Source organism: Crinia signifera, chromosome 4, assembly GCF_055691185.1.
Source record: "Crinia signifera chromosome 4, ASM5569118v1, whole genome shotgun sequence".
NCBI lineage: Eukaryota > Metazoa > Chordata > Amphibia > Anura > Myobatrachidae > Crinia > Crinia signifera.
In genome coordinates, this window is record NC_139220.1 from 98373961 (window position 1) to 98392748 (window position 18788).

The window sequence follows — 18788 nt, forward strand, 5'->3', positions numbered from 1 at the left end:
GCTGCCCCTTACCTATCACCTCCAACCATATCTCGACATGTTTGCACCCCATGGGCATGACTCTGGACCCGTCGTGATTAAGGCGAAACTTCTCGTCATATTCACGCCAGGCGTTAGCCTTGTAGGACATGAATGTCTCGTTGATTAAGAATAAGTAACGGATGACATTCATGTGTTCCTCGGGCCTGGTGCTGAGGTAACACGAGGCAAACACCAGGAACCCCTTCAGCCAATTGTGAAAACTCTTAAAGGCGAGCTCACCATTGCCTGGGGCCTTCTTGGCTTTGTCCAGGTCCTTCTTCATGTCCGAGGTGAGTGCGAACAGGTCAACGAACTTGCCCCTTTTTATCCTGTCCTTGACCCCCTTGCGTAAACCTCGGGATACGGCTGTGTTAGCGCAGTGCACCATGTCCCCAGAGGGGGGAGCCTCAGCTGCTGCGGTCTCCCTCCTGGGGCGCTTGGTGCCCTTGACCCTCTTTGCAACCGCGCGTGCCACTAATTTAGCCAGCTTACGCGGGCGCTTGGGGGAACCAGACCCATCACTACTGGCAGATGAGTGATAAGATGAAGAATCACACATAGAAGAACCAGTATGCTCACCACCCATAGATGTTTCACCCTGCTCCACAGCGGCTGATGTTGACGGCTCTGTGTCGGCAGCCGCAGTTGACAGGCCCAATGCCTGGTGATCCCCTGAAGCAGAGCCAGCTGACTCCCCGCCTGTGGAGGCCGTTGGGGTGGGTGGTCGAGGTGGTGGGGCTGTTCTTCGGACAGACACGTTGACTGCATTTCGGGATGGCCCTCTGGGTACCGCGTCGGGACCAGCACTTGCGTCATGTTCTGGAGACAAAGGTACAATATTACTGGCTGGACCGTAACGTGCAGCCTGCGCCTGGCTGTATCCCCCAAATTGCCCGCCTGCAAAGCTACCAGCTGATGAGACAGGGGGCTGGGTGGGCGCCGCGTACTGTTGCTGCATTTGGGGGTAACCTGCACCCTGATAAACTTGCTGGTGGCCGGTCGGCCATTGTGGAGCTGTTTGTGGGGGGTACCCCTGCCAGGAGGGGCCTGAAACCCCGCCCCCCAAACCACCTGTGCCCGGGAAATATGGGAAACCCGGGGAGGGGCCCCAGGTTGGCTGCTGAGAAAACTGAGGCGGGGCGGGCTGGTAGCCTTGGCCCCCGCCCACCGTTGGGGTAGCTCCGGGCCACGCCTGGGAAAATTGTCCCTGGGTGGCGTGGGGCTGGACATGGCTGAGCCCGTGGGGCCCTGAAGCGGGTGCCCCCTGCTGCATCTGATGGGGGCCCTGAAAACCACCACCATAACCTGCCCCGGGGCCCATGCCGGGGTACCAAGGCTGTTGCTGTGTGTATGTTGGTGCCATAGGAGGGGCATGGGCTGCGGCCTGTGCCCTCCCTGCGCCCCCCGGTTGCACCTGTATTACCATGGCCGTCAAAGGAAAGACCCCCGGGGCTGTCCCCCTGCTGCCAGTGGCGGGGGTCCCCCCACCCCTGGGAAATGAAATGACCTGGCCTGCCATGAGGGGGATGGGGCTGCCGGCAGGCCCGCCAGTGATGCGCTGGATGGGGCTGCCCACAGGAGTGGATGCCCTCAGATTGTCTGGGAGGGAACCTGAGGGGGAACCTGGCGTCTGGGTGGCGATTAGGCCCAGACCAGGTAACCGTTGGATGTATGGGCTGCCTGACCGTGATGAGGCTTCAGAGCCTCCAGCGGCGGGGGGGTCCCCCACCCGGCCGTTGGGGTGGCGTCTGACGCCCTGCGTGTGCCGCTGCTGCCCGCTCCGTCAGCCGCGTGACTTGCGGCCTGGGGCCGGGACTCGTCGCCCGCTGTGCCGCTGCGACCGCCGGGTGAGCCAGGCGCATGGCGCGCGTCAGCACCCGGCGGCAGCATGTACGCGCGCACTGGAGAACCTGCGCTGGGGACTGCGGACGTAGGCCCCGCTGAGTAGCGGGGACCTGCCGGCGTCCGCCCCCCTCCCCGCGACGCTGCGGAGGATAGAGGGCGGGCGGCATCTGCGAGCCAGCGCGGTGGGGGAGCTGAGCGGCGTGGGCGGCCAGACATGTTTGCAAGGTAATGAGAAAATACTTAGCTTCGCTTCCAGACTGTCTCCAGATGAATCCAGACTCAAAGAGGCCTCACTTCCTGGCTGCAATCCCAGATATACCCCTCTCTGAGCTGACGCCCCCCTGTGCCCTGATTGGTGGTTCCACCTACTGCTCTCTGCTATTACCCACGGCTATGCACTGCTGTTGATGTTACACTGCTTATGGACCACAAATTCCCAGTATCTTAAATTCCCTCTGACCTATGCGGCCCTCGCTCTATCTTCTGGAGAAGGGGGTGAAGCAGAAGGTGGTAACCTAGGAGCAGACACAGTTCTGGCTCGGTCTTGTCGGGATCTTTCGACCTGCCTCTCCCTGTAGCACAGGTCAAGTTTATTACACAAAGAAATGATAGCGGCAAGAGTAGTAGGCAGATCCCGGGTTGCCAGGTCATCCTTAAGACGATCAGAGAGGCAAGCCAAGAAAGTAGAAACTAAGGCCTCCTCGTTCCATGAAAGCTCAGATGCTAAAGTTTGGAATTGTATAACATACTGAGCTACCGTTCTGGTTCTCTGGCGCATTCAGAGTATCTCGGAAGCAGCCGAGGTCACTCTACCGAGTTCATCAAAAATCCTCCTGAAGTCTGCGATAAAGTTAGCATAATTTGTAAGTAGAGGGTCAGACCTCTCACATAGGGGCAACACCCAGTCCAGAGCTGATCCAGAGAGTAACGAGACTATATAAGCTACCCGAGTGAGATCAGTGGGAAAGTTTGTGGGCTGTAATGAAAAATGCACCTCACACTGGTTGATAAACCCCCTACAGGTACGGGGTGTCCCATCGAACTTAGCAGGTGTCGGCAGGTGCAGAGTCGGACTAAGGGATGGCCGAGGCAGTGGGCTTGGTTGAGCGACTGTGGCAACTGGGGTTGCCTGTGTGACCTGGAGTGAGTCCTGCCGTTGCAAAATTCCTTGTAAGGCCTGAGCCACTTGCTGTTGGACCTCCTCAAGTGCTTGCAAACAGCTAGCGATCCCCTGTAAGAGGTCCTGACTTGCGGCCGGGTCCATTGGGCAAGTGCTTTCTGTCAGTACCTGAGCATTTCGTGAACCCGAGCGCTGGTCAGGATCGGTCGGGGGTTGGACGGTGGCTGGTCGAATGTAGGTCTTTCTCATAGGCTGGACTGTGGCGGTTCAGCCGACACAGGATGCAGACCGACTCCTCTGGAGGCGTTGAGGGTTCTGATAGCTGGTGGAAAGGCTTTCACCTGAAGCAAGACGCTGAAGGTGAGCAGGTGCTGACAGCTGGGGTTTCACAGAAGCAAGATGCTGTAGGTGAACAGGTGCTGGCAGCTGGGGTTTCACGGAAGCAAGACGCTGTAGGTGAACAGGTGCTGGAAGCTGGGATTTCACTGAAGCAAGACGCTGCAGGTGAACAGGTGCTGGCAGCTGGGGTTTCACTGAAGCAAGACGCTGTAGGTGAACAGGTGCTGGCAGCTGGGGTTTCACTGAAGCAAGACGCTGTAGGTGAACAGGTGCTGGCAGCTGGGGTTTCACTGAAGCAAGACGCTGTAGGTGAACAGGTGCTGGCAGCTGGGGTTTCACTGAAGCAAGATGCTGTAGGTGAACGGGTGCTGGCAGCTAGGGTTTCACTGAAGCAAGACACAGAAGGTGTTTAGGTGCTGGCAGCTGAGTCTCCACCGAGGCTGGGAGCTGAGGGTGGACAGGTGCTGGCAGCCGGGACTCCACCGAGGCTGGGAGCTGAGGGTGGACAGGTGCTGGCAGCCGGGGCTCCACCGAGGCTAGGAGCTGAGGGTGGACAGGTGCTGGCAGCCGGGACTCCACCGAGGCTGTGAGCTGAGGGTGGACAGGTGCTGGCAGCCGGGACTCCACCGAGGCTGGGAGCAGAGGGTGGACAGGTGCTGGCAGCCGGGACTCCACCGAGGCTGGGATAGCAGTTTAGGTAACCACTGAGGTCTGGAGCACAGAATGCTGAACCTCTCACCGAGATGACAAGTGAAGCACTGGCACCTGCTTGTGGAGGATCAGAGGTTTTATCCCCCTAGGTGCTTTGGGATTGGTCCTCAACCTGGACCTTGTATTGGTGGGCTTCAGGAAGATAGCCGCTCCCTGCAGACACTGTAAGCCTGTCAGCTTACACCCTACCTCAGTACATGCCGGCGCGTCACTCACAGACGGCCGGAGATACTGTCTGGCAGAGGGATCCCACTCCCCTGCCTGTACTGCTGCTGCACAGCCGGGAACCAGATCCGGCGGTACCCCGCAGCGTGAGGACCGCAGTGCAGACAGGACACGGCCGCCGGAGATCCCAGACGGCCGCCCCAGCCTCCCCATCTTATCCACCTGCCGCCGGGGCCCCACAATCCGGACCAGGTCCCGCCACACCAGCCGCACAGGTAAGCGGTGCGAGTGAGCCCTGACAATAATTTTCTTAAAAAATATAATTTGTTTTACTATCAAATATCCTGACTGGGCGGGTTCCAGCGGTGAAGGCACAATGGTGCAGCCAGTGCAGCGTGACCTATGACCAAATCACACTGCGCAGTGGACATTTTGTCCTGGACATTTTGGGTCCAAATCCCAGGATGCCCCAGATCCTGGGATTGGTCACCCCAGTTGTAATATATTGTCCTTCACATTTAAATAAATATGTGTGTGTATATGTACAGTATTACATACATTAAATGGTAAGAAATTCTAGGACCTCTTACTATTTACATTTTTATGCTGAGATCCATCCACAATATATGAAAATATATGAATGTATCACACAAGCTACGTGTATGTATTGTGCAGCCAAGTGATGAATCTGCCAATAAGGAAATTATTTTAATGAAGTGGCTCATATAATTGCTTTGTTGAATGTCAAACATCCGTGTACGTAGCTTCTGTGACAGGATCTCTAAGATGGCTTTGGCAAGATTTAAAACTACCAAACATGAAGAGAATCTGCAAAACATTTACAAGTAAAATGCCTGAAGATGAGATAGTAATGGAACACAGATAGGTGGAATGAGGATATAACTGAGTTAGGGGGACATTTACTAAGATCGAATGGGTACAAATGGTCTTATTCATACATATTTGATGTGAAATACATATACAGTATTTCATGTGCCGAAAAATTTACTTATGTACGAATGCAGACTGTACAATTCATATTTTTGTCATTAGTATTTTTAAAGTTATCTAAAAAATATGAATGCATACACCATCGGAAAGCCGCATACTAATGATTTGTATCAGTGTTAATAATGATTTGTAATGGTAAATACAAATGGAAAATAGACCATGTTTTCCATAAATTTTTTCAGGGAAGCCTGCATGGATCAGTCACATCTGTGCAGGCTTCTCAGTGTAAAAAAAAAAAAAAGATGAATAAAATAAATAATTGAAGATAAAAACAGTATAGGGTCCCCCTTCCCCCAACTACAACCAGCCCCAGGCTCAAAGAACAGGTCCTGGTTTTAGAAATTCAGGGTCCAAAAAAGTTAGCGAATCCCCGCAATTTCTAAAACCAGTACCGGGCTCAAGGGAAGGTCCTGGTTCCTAAAATATGGGGCACAAAATAAATAGGGGTCCCCTGTATTTTGAGAATGGTTATGCCACAGCCGGGGGAAACTTTTTATAGATGTTCCCCCAGCCAAAGCATTATCCCCCTGACTGGTCAGCCTGGACGAGAGTGGGAACACCCCCAATAAATGGTTCCCCTCGTCAGAATTTCCCCATCCCAAGCTGAAGTCCGGTGCTGTCCCCAGTGCCCCAGGGTTTTGATTTAAGTGTAAAAGAATAGTAGGGATGAGAGGGTTCGGATATTGCAAATCCGAAAAGCGCAGAACATCCCCAATCTGATCCCGGACATGAGCACTGCTCGGGTTTTCCCGCCCATGATCTGAGCGCATAACGCAGCAAAATGTCATCATCCTGCGTTGGATTTCGCGAGATCCGGACTTGATATAAGTCCCAGTCATCAGCGCCATCTTGATTCCCGCACTTGATTGGAGACAGCAGATACGTGTCCCATGCTCTCTGCTAAAAGGGGGCTGTAATGGAGGCTGAGAGGGGGCTTCTGCAATGAGGGACAAATATACTATTGAGGAAACTGTTATGGAGGACAACTGCTAAGGGGGAAACTACTATAGAGAAACTACTATAGGTGACAACTATTAAGGGGGGAAATACTATGGGGAACAGCTACTAAGGGGGAAACTATTATGGGGGACAGCTACTAAGGGGAAAATTACTAAAGGGGAAACACTAAAAGGGTACTATTATGGTGGCACTTCTAAGGGATCTGGTGGCTAATAAATGGGGATTGCTGTGTATTTGAAAAAAAAAAAATATTTTTTTCTTCTCTGCTGCCCAGTGTGCTATACCAGTCTAGGGTTGCCCCATGTGTCATGTATAATTTTAGGGGTGCTGCCATATGTTTTGTGTAATTCCAGGGGTGCTGCCATGTGTCATGTATAATTCTAGGGGTGCCGTAGAATTCATTGGATGCTATTAAGTTTGCCGTATAAGTCCAGGGGAGCTGTCCTTTTTTTATTACAATAAGAAGAAAAAAATATATTATTTTTTTACTGCAAAAGTGTTGCATGTGTGCATTATAATTCCAGGCTTGCCCCATGTGTACCGTATCAGTCCAGGGGTGCCGCCACGTGCGCTGTATAATTCCAGGTGTGCCATAATGTGTCATGTATAATTACAGGGGTGAGCCAAGTGTTCCATATAATTCATGGGGTGCTACTCAGTCTGCCATATCAGTCCAGGAGAGCTGTCCTTTTTTATTAAAATAATAAAAAAGTTTATTTTTTTTCCTATAGGAGTACTGCCATGTGTGCAGTATAATTCCAGGGGTGCTCCATGTATACCGTATCAGTCCAGGGGTCAGTAGAGTAACTATAATTTAAGTGCCCCTTGCCGATTATAAAGCTGCACCACCCCTCCCCCCTGGCCACCCATGCTCCCCCTCCCCCGCAGATTTACCTGTATTCGCTGCGGTGGTCCCAGCTCTCCTCCTGGCTTCATTCTGATCGATGCTATGAAAAATGGACCATCACAAAATGTCCGTCCTCATATAGCAGACAGTTATTATATAGCCACATTTATTATTTGTCTAGGGGACTGGGACACTACACGTCCCATTTGCCTAAGCTTGTACAGTACAGTTGGACCCCAGCGATATTCACTGGAATGAGGCACAGGAGCACCTCATACTTACAGTATGAATACTGTAAGTTTAAGTCGCAGCTATGTTCATGGGAATTAGGTGCATGAGTGTCTCATAATGTACGTAAGCACATCCTATTCTTGGGACTGTATATCAATCCGCTGCTAGATTGGAGGAGCATTAGCCACCCAACGAGGGTGATATGTGATGCACGAATATTGTATGGCTTGCCTCCACACGCCTCGGCACACCTGAGCGCACAAGACAAGTGGCGCACCAAAACTCTCACTGTTGAGCTGGTGGAAACAATGAGAGCGGCTCCATCTCTACATCTGGCAATGCTGGGTCTCCTACTCACCAGCGGAAGCCTCAGGTCTCCAGGGCAGCTTCAGCACTGGGTCTCCTACTCACCAGCATCAACCCCTGGTCTCCTTGACAGCTTCGGTGCTTGGTTTCCTGGGCAGTTTCGGTACCAAATCTCTTATGCAGCTTTTGCACAGGGTCTCCTGGGTAGCTTCAGGGCCGGGTCTCCCACTCAACAGCACCTGCACAAGGTCTCCTGAGCAGCTTCGATGCTGGGTCTCCCACCCACCAACAGCAGCCCTGGGTCTCCTTTGCAGCATTGGTGCTGGGTCTATTGGGCAGCTTCTGTGCTGGGGTCTACCACTCACCAGCATAAACCCAAGATCTCCTTGGCAGCTTTGGCACCCAGTCTCCCATTCACTAGTACCTGGTCTTCTTGGCAGCTTTAGCACTGGGTCGTCTGCGCAGCTTCAGCTCCAGGTCTCCCACTTACCAGCGGCAGACTCAGGTGTCCTGGGCAGCAATCGAACCAGGTCTTGTGGGCAGCAGTGCTGTGTTTCTTATCATCCAGCACACAGCTTGTGCGACACCTGGTTGCCCTGCTTCCACTGCCACTGAAGGGGAACACAAGACACTGGCACAGTCCCTGCTTGCAACCTGTGTTTTACTATTTAAAAAAAAAAGAATTTAAAAACAAAATTAAGAGGGTGCAAATGGATAGCCTGCTGGGCCCCCTGCCCCCCCCCCCCCCTCAGTCCCATGGGCACCATAGCAGTTGAATCCCCTGCACCCTCTGTAGCTACACACTGAGCATTTTTCCAGCTGTGACATTTGGTGGGAAAAGGATAATGACGTGGGGTTGTTTTTCAGAGTTAAGGCTATGCCCCTTATCTCCAATGAAGGGAAATATTAATTATTCAGCATAACAAGTCATTTTGAACAATGTTATGCTCCCAAAAAATTTGCTATGCTGCCGAGTTCTCAAGATTTGTATTTCCCAATGCCGATGTTATTCATATTTGGCTGCCAATAATACACATGTGTGTTACTTCATTGTGTAAAAAAAATAATAATGAATTCAATAATTAAAAAAAAACTGTGTGGGGTCCCCCCCCCCCCCCGAAGAGTATAACCAGCCCCAAGCTTTTTGAGCCGCTGCTGGTTCCAGAAATAAAGGGAAACAGAGAACTGACTGAGGGATGACACTGCTGGTTGTTGGAGCCTTGTGGTAGTTATACAAATATGGGGGACCACTGTTCTTTTTGTACCCCATATTTTTGTAACCAGAGCCCGGTACTGGTTGCTGAAATACATGTTTTTGTTCCCCTGTATTTCTGGAACCAGCACTGGCTCAAAGAGCTTGGGGCTGGTTATACTCTTCAGGGGCGGGGGGACCCCACACAGTTTTATAATGTAAATGTAATTATTCTTTTTAAACACAGAAGCCTGTGCAGATCTGACTGATCTGTGCAGACTTCATCAAAATACGGATGGAAAATGTTGCTATTTTCCATACATATATTTCACAGATGAATTCAGCTATACGAATGATTGTAAATTTGCCGATCTGATAGAACTCTAGACCTATATATGGCTGAGTTCTATTAATGGTGTACCCATTTAACACTCAAATTCGGCTGAGCTTGCCATACATAATGTGAAGATATGTATTCTCTGATCACTCAGGTAAACAGTTTATTAACATGGCAAAAGCCCTTTATTGTAAATATATACATACAGTGCACTATAACCGTACCAATTACCAGCCAGGAAGGTATCTTACTTACGAAGTCCCCACAGTAGTATATGATTACCGATGCTTGTGTTTCTTTATTACTGCAAGCTGGCAGTATTTCTGTGTCCCCTGGCTTGGGATACCAGCTCACACAGCGCCCTTTGCCATGAATTGTCCTCACTGATGGCACTGCAATGCCTAGTCTGCTTCAGAAGTCCAACTCCTCTCTCTGCACCTCCTGTGCTGATCTCTCCCAGTAGAGCTCACTCCTCTTGTTATACCCAGCCCAGTCTATTCATAACCCAGCCAGTTCATTCAGGATGTTAGAGAGTTTGATGAGATGCAGAGATGAACTGTCTGGGTTCCTGTATACAATGAGGTGTACATGATCAGATTACCTGTACCTTCAAACAGTGGCGTAACTATAGAGGGTGCAGGGGATGCAGCTGCTATGGGGCCCGAGAGCTTGTGGGGGCCCGAGAACGCAGCAAGCAATCCATTGCATCTTCTATAGTTACATCCCTGCCTGTACTGTACTTTTTGAATATTTTTCCTAGCTGTTTTTTTTTTAATGGAGTGCGGCGCGGTGATGAGTTAATTAATCGGCACTTCCTGGTTGGGAATGAGCCGAGGCGGGTGCTAAGCTGGGGTCCTGGTAGGGCAGGCTACGTCAAGCGCCAAACTAGAGGGCGCTGCGACTGCCCCATCCATTTGCCGGGCGCTCGCTGAGACTTACAAGCGAACGCACGCGGCTCCTGCAGGGACAGCTGAGTGAGAGCAGTACAAGCTCCTCAGTCAGCACTGCAGTCATCACTACCCTCCCACAAGAAGACAGTGCAGCCGAGTTGGATGGCAGCTGTGAGTCATCAATGCTCACATACTGGCCAGCGCAGACCCCACAGTATGGCCACACTCAGCTTATAGCAGGTAACGAGAGGGGGAGGGGGGGAGATTTCATCTTCTGCCTTCAAAAAAAACTTTAGTGCTCTCTTCCTCCATCTCACCTGAATGTGCCTGCCACCCCCCCCCCCCGTGAACAGCCGGTCCTCCTCTCCAAGCAACATGTACCTTCTGACATTGCCCCCCCCCCCGTTGACAGCCTGTCCGCCTCTCCAAGCAACATGTACCTTCTGACACCCCCCCCCCCAGTAAGTGATTGAATGCACCCCCCCACCCCCCTTGTGTGTGCCTGCGGCTCCCCTTCCCCACAAGTGACAGCTTGCCTCCCTTGTCTTACCTGAACAGACCCGCCAATCCCCCCACAAGCGATGGTCTGCTTCTTCCGCTCTCGCTTGTGAGTATACCTGCACCCTCCCTGCAAGTGACAGCCTGCCCTTTCTCCTCCCACTCTCGATCTGACACCCCCTGACCCCCTAATTCCTTCTATCACCCCCTTCTTCCCCCTTTATCTCTTAATCCATGGCATCCTGTCTTTCTCTCAGTCCCATAACACACACACCCCTCTCCCCCTGACCACCCTCTTTCTCCTCTCCTCAAACATTCTCATTTCTTCTCACTCGCCTGTCCCTTAAGGGGCATTTTAGTGACAAAAACATGGGGGGTTGTGGCTATCAATGATTTTGATATGGGGCCCATAAAGTTTTAGTTACGCCTCTGGCTCCAAACATACACTGGTTACTACTTAAGTTAATCACCTTTGATAGTCAGGGGACTTAGAACAATGGGCAACTTAACCTATAGCAAATAACACTCTGGCCTAGACTTACAGTAATCATATTAACAATTGCATTACGCACAGTATAACCAATTAAAGTACATATTCCAAACATAACAGGTAAAATATAGCTATACAATATAATATTAGAGATGTGCGGCGGGCACTTTTTCGGGTTTTGGATCTGGATCTCCCTTCGGGTTTTGGATCTGGATTGGTTTTGGCAAAACCTCCCTTGCGGGTTTTGGTTTTGGATCTGGATTTTTTTGGAAAAATGCTAAAACATGCTAAAATAATAGATTTCGGGCCCGTTTTTGCCCCTAAAGTGTTATTAAGCTCAATGACATTAGTTTCCACTCATTTCTAGTCAATTTTGATCACTTCACATCTCACAAAATCGTTTTCATTTACTGTAGTAGGGCCATAAGGTTATCCCGAGGTAGCTGGATGACTAAGCAAGCCGACAGCAGTGGGCATCACATACATGTGAACCTTACACTTCCAACCTGGCACATGTTGGAAGCAGAGCAGCACTACAGGGGCAGACAGGGTGGCAGTTTAATACCCCCCCCCCCCCCCCCCAAAAAAAAAGAGCAAAGAATACAAAGATGTGCAAGTTGAAATTGTCCTTGTAGCTGCGCTCCTCTGTTAGAACCTCCACACAAGTACCAAGAGCCCAATGTGGATTGATTTTGCAGTTTGGCGTGTGCAGCCAAGGAGCAGTGGGCTTTTGGTGCAGCATTGACTGTGTCTGCAAGGTAGTATCTGTTTGGATCAGTTTAATATCCAACAAGACCCCTATCTGGCGTGAGGTCACGTGGTTTGTGAACACTGGGAGCATTACAAGTTAACTCCTTATCCAGTTTGATCAGACTGGCTAGGCGTGCGTTCCATTTCCTCCCTCACCACTTCACCACTTTACATGTGTTCCTCCCGAAGCCACGCACTTGGTCTAGTACGCTGACCATCAGCAGCTGTTGGGACTTCTTCTTCCCAAACATTTATCAATCCATCCATACTATCCCAAAAGGAGGATAAATACTCTGGATGTCACTGATGACATATATTCTTCCCCAATAGAGAAGGACCGATCTTCGTTCAAAGCTATACTAGTAGCTGCGCTCCTCTGGTAGAAGATCCAATCAAGTACCAAAACCCCTGTTTGGCTTGATTGTGCACCTTTCCTCGTGTTCAGCCAAGGAGCAGTGGGCGTTTCGTACAGCACTTATTTAGTCTGCAAGGTAGTATCTGATTAGATCAGTTTAATATCTAACAAGACCCCTATCTGGCGTGAGGTCACGTGGTTTCTGAACGCTGGGAGCATTACCAGTTGCCTCCTCATCCATCACCTAATGGGTGGAGGGGGGTGGGATAATTGGTGGCAGGGGTGGGGTAATTGGTGGCCTCCACCTCTCTAGGACCCCAGGTTAGGAGATCCCTATATAGTCTACCCTTATAGACCGCTATCTAGGTAGTAGGGTCAATTTGTCTGTGACATCTGTCACCCAATTCACCGCTAAGGTTAATTTGTTTGAGCTGGCAGGCTAGGTGTGTTTTCCCTTACCTCCCTCACCACTTCACCAATTCACGTGTGTTCCTCCCGAAGCCACGCACTCGGTCTAGGAATGGATAAGACCATGGATGTCCCTGAGGACATGTTTTCATCCATAATGGATGATGTGGAGAGAAAAAATCACCCATCTCCCCTCCATTCATCCATCAAAGATTTAAAAATTTAGGACGCTACAAAGAGCCAACAAATGACGCAGAAAGAGGTGCAAGAAAGATTTGCTGGGGCCCTCCCACCCAGCCATCCATCCGGGACATCCCATCCAAAAAAAGAAGTACGATAGGAATGGATAAGACCATGGATGTCCATGAGGACATATTTTCATCCATAATGGATGATGTGGAGAGAAAAAATCACCCATCTCCCCTCCATTCATCCATCAAAGATTTAAAAATTTAGGACGCTACAAAGAGCCAACAAATGACGCAGAAAGAGGTGCAAGAAAGATTTGCTGGGGCCCTCCCACCCAGCCATCCATCTGGGACATCCCATCCAAAAAAGAAGTACGATAGGAATGGATAAGACCATGGATGTCCATGAGGACATATTTTCATCCATAATGGATGATGTGGAGAGAAAAAATCACCCATCTCCCCTCCATTCATCCATCAAAGATTTAAAAATTTAGGACGCTACAAAGAGCCAACAAATGACGCAGAAAGAGGTGCAAGAAAAAGATTTGCTGGGGCCCTCCCACCCTTATGTTGTATACAGGACATGCACAGTTTAACAAACCAATCATTTCAGCGACAGGGAATTCAGCGGCAGGGACTGTCAACTGTGGCTAAAATGATTGGTTTGTTTGGGCCCCCACAAAAAATAAATAGCAATGGGCATTGCACAAACTGGCTTTACAAGATGTCATCCTCAGCATCAGATTCCTCAGCCTCATCCTCTTCTAAACACACAATTAATTAGTCGTCGCTATAATCAACCAATACAGGAGGACTGTGTGTATTAGGAGGACGTAAGTGCTGGTGAAGGAGGTGTTAGCAGGGAGCTAGCTGGTTTGACAGATACAGTACTGTAACCTGCATGGATGAGACAAGGTTGTTTACTCAAAACTGGCCACACGTAACAATACGTAAAAGATGACACACAAATGATGTACCTAGAGTATGGTACAGAGATGTAGGTAATATTACTGATCTCGTAACAATACGAAGGATGGTATAAGTAGTGAATCTGATACTCCACCAGAGATGACAAAGATGAAATAATCACCCTGATGTATACAGATCCCTACTAAATAAATGTGTGGTGTTTTACACAGTATATAATCTGGAACACACCAGATGGAGTAGTGTGTTACCAGGTTTTGATGAGACCGACTGGAAGTACCAGAACCGACTGTGTCGGCAGAACCACCAGCTACACTGAATCGCTCAGCTGCAGGCTTACCTGTATTGACACTAAGGAGTAATGGCAGGGAGAACACACCTCTCCAAAGCTCACATACAGGTAAAGGCTGGAACTCCCTGCAGCTGTTACAATTCAGTGTTCTAGTCTCAGGCTGAAAATCCCTCTCAGAGAACAGACTAGCAGGATTAGTCTAACAATTTGTACACAGATAAACTGGCTGACTAGCTGACTAAAGTCTTACAAATTGCTTCTCTAATACTGCTAACTGACTGACTAGACAAGATTTCTTTTTTTTTTTAAATATAGTCTTTATTTCTTTTCAAACATACATGACAACAAAGGAGAAATTACATAAAAAAAAGGGGTTTACAGTTTAGATCTTATACAATTTTTATATCAGGTTTAAAACATTTAGCCTTTACCTTGGTATCCCCTTATCCACATTAACCCTCCACCCACCTCCCCCACCCACCCGTCCCCTGCTGGTTAAACTGTCAATCTAACTGCTTCCTGTTGTTTGTCCTCTGCTATCAATTATGTACATATTATGCCTTACCCTGGTTCGATGTTCCCGGTTTTTGTTTACCTAGTTTAAGTTTTATATTATTATCTAGTTTTCCAGTGAGGTGCCGTGCATTTGTTTATGGTTCCCTTAGCTTATTTCTTGGTCATATTTTAGGGCAGGGGTGGGGAACCTCAGGTCCGGGGGCCGTATGCGGCCCCTGTAGCCGGTCTGAGTGGCCCTCCCACCTGCCTGGTGGCTTTGCTGGGAGTCAAGTACAGGGGAATTCTCGCAAGAGTTTGGTAGTTCTCGCGAGATTCCTCTTAATCAACAGCAGCCGGACACTGTCAGTCCTATTCAGCGGCAGCCGCCAGAGCGTGGGACGGCTGCAGCAGGACAATTTGTAAGATAAATTTTTACATATGGCCCCCGAAGGATTCTTTCCACATACAAACGGCCCTTGGCACAAAAAAGGTTCCCCACCCCTGTTTTAGGGGATAGTGGCACTGTTATTTATTATTGTTATTATTGTTTTTTTTTTTTTTTATTATTATTATTGAGGTGCAGTGTGTTTTTTATCCAATTTTTGCTAATTAGTTAGACCGACAGGCCTTTAGGTGAAAAAAAATAAATAGAAGAAGGGACGAGGAAACATAAATATTATTTCCATTCTGTGACACCTGCTTTTGGTGTTTTTAACCCCTTCCTGACAGAGCTAGTTTTTGCGTTCCTGACAGAGCCATTTTTTTCAAATCTGACATGTCTCACTTAAGTGGGGATAACTTTTTTTTGCTTTTACTTATCCCAGTGATTTTGAGATTGTTTTTTCGTGACACATTGTACTTCAAATTAGTGGTAAATTTGGGTCGATACAGTCTGTGTTTTTTTGTGAAAAATACCAAAATGTCGTGAAAAAATGGAAAATTTAGCGATTTGCAAAATGTTAAATTTTCTGCTTGTGAGACAAATAATCATACCACTCAAAATAGTTAATAACTAACATAGACCATATGTCTACTTTATGTTGCCATCATTATTTCAACTTCCTTTTCATTTTTTTGGACACTAGGAGGCGTAAAATATGAATAGCAAATTCTCAAATTTTCAAGAAAATTTCAAACACTGATTTTTTTAGGGACCAGTTCAGTTCTGATGTGACTTTGAGGGACTTGTATGTGAGACACCCCCATAAATGATGCCATTTCAAAAACTGCACCCCTCACAGTATTCAAAACAGCATTTTGGAAGTTTGTTAACCCTTTAGGTGTTTCACAGGAATTAAAACAAAGTGTAGGTGAAATTTCAAAATTTCATTTTTTTTGCAGAGTTTCAATTTTAATACATTTTTCTAACGAATACAGTAGATTTTACTAGAGAAATGTGACTAAAAATTGATTCCCCCAATTCTTTTGTTTTCATAAATATCCTATATGTGGCCCTAGTGTGCACGGTGACCAAACCACAGGCTTCATAATAGAAGGAGCACCTACTTGATTTTGGAGCCTCCTTTTTATGAGATTATTTTTTAGGCACCATGTAGGTTTCTAGGCACCATAAGATGCTAAAAGTTAGGAACCCCCCCACAAGTGACCCCATTTTGAAAACTACACCCTTCAGGGAATTCATCTAGTGGTATAGTGTACATTTCAAACCCCCAGGGGTTTCACCAATTGTGGTACAACTGGGCAGTGAAAATAAAAAAAATTAATTTTTCATTTTCACAGCTCAGTTGTATCAAAATTGGTGAAACCCCGGGGGGTTTGAAATGTACACTATACCCCTTGATGAATTCCCTGAAGGGTGTAGTTTGCAAAATGGGGTCACTTGTGGGGGGGTTCCACTGTATGGGTGTTTCGGGGGTCATTCAACCAGAATCTGTGCTGCAAAATCCAAAAATCACTCCTTCCCTTCTGAGTCCTGCCATGCACCCAACTGGTATTTTTTGGTCACACATGAGGCATTGCCGTACTCGGGAGAAATTGGGGCACAGATTTTGGGGTGCTTTGTCTCCTTCATTCCTTGTGAAAATGAAAAATTTTGAGCCAGATCTGCATTTTTGTGTAAAAAAATGTAATTTTTTACACAAAAATGCAGTTCTGGCTCAAAATTTTTTATTTTCACAAGGAATGAAGGAGACAAAGCACCCCAAAATCTGTGCCCCAATTTCTCCCGAGTACGGCAATGCCTCACGTGTGACCAAAAAATACCAGTTGGGTGCATGGCAGGACTCAGAAGGGAAGGAGTGATTTTTGGTGGCGGAATGAATGGTGGGTGCTATGTCGCATTAGCAAGACCCCCGAAGCACCAATACAGTGGAACCCCCCCACAAGTGACCCCATTTTAGTCACCAGCTTTGGGAGGGGGGCTGGCGCTGCGGCTGGCGGGGGGGTGGGAGGGGTGCGGGCGCTGCGGCAGCCGGGTGGGTGGGAGGGAGGGGGGCTGCCGGGTGGGAGGGGGGGGGGGGCTGGCGATCGGTGGGGTATATACACACACACACACACACATATATATATATATATATATATATATATATATATATATATATATGTGTGTATATATGTATATATATATATTTATATATATACATATATATACACACACACATATATATATATATATATATATGTGTGTGTGTATGTATATATATATATATATATATATATATATATACATATATTTTCAGTGCATATATTTTATTATACACCATTTTCAGCAGCTTGATGCTGCTGCTGCTGCTGCGGGGGGGAGGGGGGAGGAGGGCAGCGCTGCGTGCGCTCCAGACGCTCCGGGGGAGCCGTTGGAGCCGCTGCTGCTGCCGGGTGAGTGCCCGGCGGGTGCGAGGGGTGGGCTGCACATCGGTGGTGATCGGTGCTGTACCTGACAGCACCGATCACCACCGATCCCTGTGTTACCGAGCGGCTTAGCCGCCGGTAACACAGGAAACGCTGTGAATGGCTGTTCAGATTTGAACAGCCAATCACAGCGATCGCCGACCGGGGGGGGGCACCCCTGCCCCCCCTGGGCGGCGAGGGGGGATGTCTGCTGTCAGGGACAGCAGACATCACCTAACTGTCACTGCGTCTCTAGACGCAGTGACAGTTAGAAGTCATGACGTACATGTACGTCAAATGTCGGGAAGTACTTCCCGACCATGACGTACATGTACGTCAAATGTCGGGAAGGGGTTAATTATTATTATTTTTTTTTAAATATATATATTTTTTTTATAGTAATTATTATTATTAAAGTGCAATGTGCTGTATATCCTATTTTGCTCGTTGGTTAGGCCAGCGGGCCGTTAAGTGTAAAAGGTGAAATAGAAAAAGGGATGAAAACTTACATACTTTATGTTTTTTTTTTTTTTTTTTAACTTTAACTTAGAGAAAGCTCGTTCCATCGGTGCCATATTTGATAATATTTATGCATCGAGTTTCTGCTAGTGTGGAGATATTTTTCATGTTTAAGTGTATATGTCACCAGTGCTTTCCAGCATTCTGGGTTCGGGCCATTCCCTGCCATCCAGTTTCTAGCCACTATTACTTTGGCAAGAGCACATACATTTGTTATATATTGCCTGTCCCCTGGCTCGAGCTGCCGCAGATCCACAATGTTAAGCAGACAGCCTCTCGCGGTCAATACGGCTCTGGGAATCCCTGAGTCCACTAAGGTTTGGATCACTTCTGACCAAAAAATAGCTACCGATGGACATTGCCACAAAAGATGAAAAAAGGTACCCTCGTCTTGTTTACACTTCGGGCATAGTATGGATGTTCGTCCATTGAATTTAACCATGCGAGTTGCCGACATGTAAACTCTATGGACTATAAAATACTGCACTTGTTGTACCCTAAGGGCATTCGTGGCCCGAACAATATTGGCAACCACAAATAGCCATTCCGTTCCCTCAATATGCCCGACATCTTGCTCCCATTTATGCCTCAGGACTTCCATACCCTCCTGGCCCTTATCCCGATTGAGTCTCTTATATATTCTGCTTATTATTTTTTTTCCCCCGCCTGTCCCAATTATTGTTTTTATCGGGGATTCTCCCAAAATTGGCAGACCCTCCCGAAATTGTGCTCCTATTGCCGCCTTCAGTTGCAAATATCGGTATAGGTATGATTTAGGGAGACCAAATTCAGTTTTTAATTCAGCAAAGGTTTTTAAACGGCCTGAATGAATAATTTGGCCAAAAGTTGTAATGGAATAACGATGCCAAACTTCGTTGACTTGTATATTTATTAGTTCTTTAAACATTACAGCGTCATCTAGTGGATGGGTTGGGTCTATGCTCTGAATCTCCAAAATTCTATTTGCCTCCTGCCAGATTTTTGAGGCTTGTTTCACTATTGGAGGGTCTTTTAACTGGGTACTAGTTTGTAATATCCTAT